This window comes from Macadamia integrifolia, chromosome 13 (genome assembly GCF_013358625.1).
Source record: "Macadamia integrifolia cultivar HAES 741 chromosome 13, SCU_Mint_v3, whole genome shotgun sequence".
NCBI lineage: Eukaryota > Viridiplantae > Streptophyta > Magnoliopsida > Proteales > Proteaceae > Macadamia > Macadamia integrifolia.
Window position 1 is genome coordinate 11,300,241 of NC_056569.1, and position 3,060 is coordinate 11,303,300.

General features: G+C 38.1%; 1 pseudogene; it reads right to left on the reverse strand.

Annotated features, from left to right (window-relative positions):
- Positions 1-1,389: 1,389 nt before the first annotated feature.
- Positions 1,390-2,912, reverse strand: LOC122059012 (annotated as a pseudogene).
- Positions 2,913-3,060: the final 148 nt, after the last annotated feature.

The following is a 3,060-nucleotide window of genomic DNA, read 5'->3' on the forward strand; positions in this document are numbered from 1 at the left end:
GATTACAATGGAATAGCTTGCTACAAAAAACATGATTACAGATCCTCTTACTAAGGGCTTAACTCCAAAAGTCTTTCAAGATCATGTCACTAATATGGGACTTGTTAGTTCTTTTGATGCATTTTATTAGTGGGAGTTTTGTACAATATGTTCGCATTTGACTTTCAGTTTTATTATATATATATATATATATATGATGCATTATTATTATTCTCAAGAATATATATGCATTTTTTTTATGGCCATTTGTTTATGTGTATACACTTATTTATTTGCCTCCTACAGAAAATTGAGGTTATATGTGGTGTATTTACCTCATTCGGTATCTGAGGTTCCAGTCAATACACACACATCCAGTCGCTAGTAAAGCCTCGTTTGATTGAGGTCTAGTGCTAGTGTTGTGGGACATCCGGACCCAATCCCAATGAGCTTCTTTGATTGAAGCTTGAGCGTTTGGGAGATGCTTGTAGTTAATGAGACCTTCGGTATCTGTCTCATAGGGCTTATTTGGTTTTCGAGCCAGGACCAATTTAGAAATAGACATGATGATCACTATTGCATGTTATTTCCATACCACACTTTCATACTGTTCAGCCCAAGTAGGTGATGTTATGAGCACTTTGGCGTGTGTGGTCTTATATCTCTTTAGATGTGATAATCAATACGGTTGGGTGTTTATAATTCTTATTCGGACCAATGCATTTGGTTTAAGGTGCACTCCATTCAACACTGTTTTGTTTGTGGCCACATTCAGTTTATCTAAATCAGAGAGTCGTTTTAAAAATAAATTTTAAAAATCTAAAACTTGTGACATATGCTGCCCAAGTGGGAGATTGTAAGATTTCCAATTAGGTGGGCTAGCATAATCTAAGATTTGTTTTCAAAATCGGTTTAGTGGTGTTGACTACAAATGGAGTAAGCAGAAAGAATCCAATATTATTGGTAAGTGAGCTCTATGGAGATACTGGATTCAATTAACACACCTTAATGGTATGAAATATTTATTACTATGCGTGGAACTAAGGTATTGTTTCCTTAATGGGGAAGAAACCCTAATTTTATTGTAGGGTTGGTCCCTACCCTCACCCCTATATATAGTTATCACTGACCCATTAAGTGATGCTAACGACCATAAGCAAAAGGGAAAGAGGGTAGACCAGACCAACATTGATCGTGTTGTACGAAGAGCATACAAGAAGACATTGAGGAATTCTTATTCTTTAGCCATGGATTCAGGTATGCCTAAAACATGTTTTTTTGTAGTGTTTGTTGTGCATGCTTATCGGTCTTTATGAATCGTTCCGCATTAATTTTTCTATCAAAGCAAACTTGGGAGATTTCCATTCAAGCTTTCAAAGTAGTGCAAGCAACTGGACTTGGGAACTTCCCTTATGCCCACAATTCATCCACCATTTCTAGCACTCTAAGCTCTATCAACCTTGTCTTTCCCATAGAGCCCTCAATAACATTTAAGAAGTTGAACTCATGAGGTACCACACCTTTTCTTGAGAAGTCGATCTAGAGATCACAAGCTTCCAAAACTCTACCTTCACTACAGAGTCCATCAAGCAGAACCCACAACCCAAATCAAGCATCTCATAAGCCATACTAATTCCCTCTTTAAACTTCTTCTCTCTAAGAAATCCCTTGATCAAAGTATTGAAACTGACCACATTGGGTTACAACCCATAATTCTCATATCTTTAAACACATCCAGAGCTAGCTCAAACTGTGAATTATGATAGTAGCTACTTATCAATATATTGAAGGTGACTACACAAACCCATTAATCAACATATTATAGACAACATCAATAGATTTTCCATCAATTAATTTTCTCATATTCTCAAATGCGACCAACGCCTCATCTAACCGTCAACTCTACAGTAAAAATTGATGAGGAATCTGAAGATGGGTTCCGACCTAGGGCATGAAAAAATTCCATCCGAGCATGGACATGGGTTTGATATCATACCTTGGAGGATAGATTGGAGATTATCAAACCTGTCGGTGATTGTTGGGGTTTTGATCATCCACTTATAGGAAGAGTGATCATGGCGGAAAGAATCAATCTCCGAAGCCCATTCGAAAATGTGGAGGTCAAATTGCGTGAATTTGTGGTGGTAGTGCAACTTTTTCTTGAAGGAGGATGTGAGTAGTGAATGGGGGGGGGGGTTTAGGATGGGTTCTAAGGAATTGCAGGAGCTGTTCTTGAGAAGTGAGGGATAGAGAGAAACTTAGGAGAGGGATGAGTTTTGGGGTTTCTTTTGTGGGGACAATAGCTGAAGGAGTCGGTAGAGATCTCTTCTCTCCATGTCTGCTTCTGCTCTTCGGCTTCTCTAATGGTTGAATGGATCGAAATAACCCCTAACTGGTCCGATGGAGAAACCGTGGTCGGTTCAGGAGCTTGTAAACTAGATCGGAAGTATTCTTCTCACTCTAAATCTGCGCCGTCCACCTCAGCAGTGCCAAGTGTCATCCTCTGCAAGTAGAATAACATTGGAATTGATGATCAAGAATAACAGAGGATTTTAATCCGACATGTACCATCACTGTCTTGTGATTCCTACTAATAACGTACAATAGGAAAATACTAGAGATAAAAAAAAAAAAAAAAAAAAAAAAGGGATAGGATTGGCTTTACTGACAAAATCGTAGCATCCAGCCTAAGTAGGAGGTAGCCCGCCTTGATTCAATAGTTGAGCATTATCATTTTCCTTGTCTACTTTCTATACTAATTCCTATTATATAGGATAGGATAAATGGTTACAACTTACAATCCACCCTCTCCACGTTTTCTTTAGACCATCTCTCAACTCCACCCTGTAACACCTCCTACATCTTATAAAAAAAAAAAACTCTTCCTACAACTTCTCCCTTGACCCACTAGTAATAACTCTCGTAACTTCCATTGTCTGCTAATACAACTTCTCACAAATGGGGCCAAGATGATGCGTGCAGAGATTCCGTAAAGAGAAAATAGGAAAATTAAGACAAGAGAGGGATTGAGATAAAATAAATAAATCAAAATAATAAAGGATAGTTTTGGCTTTACGGATG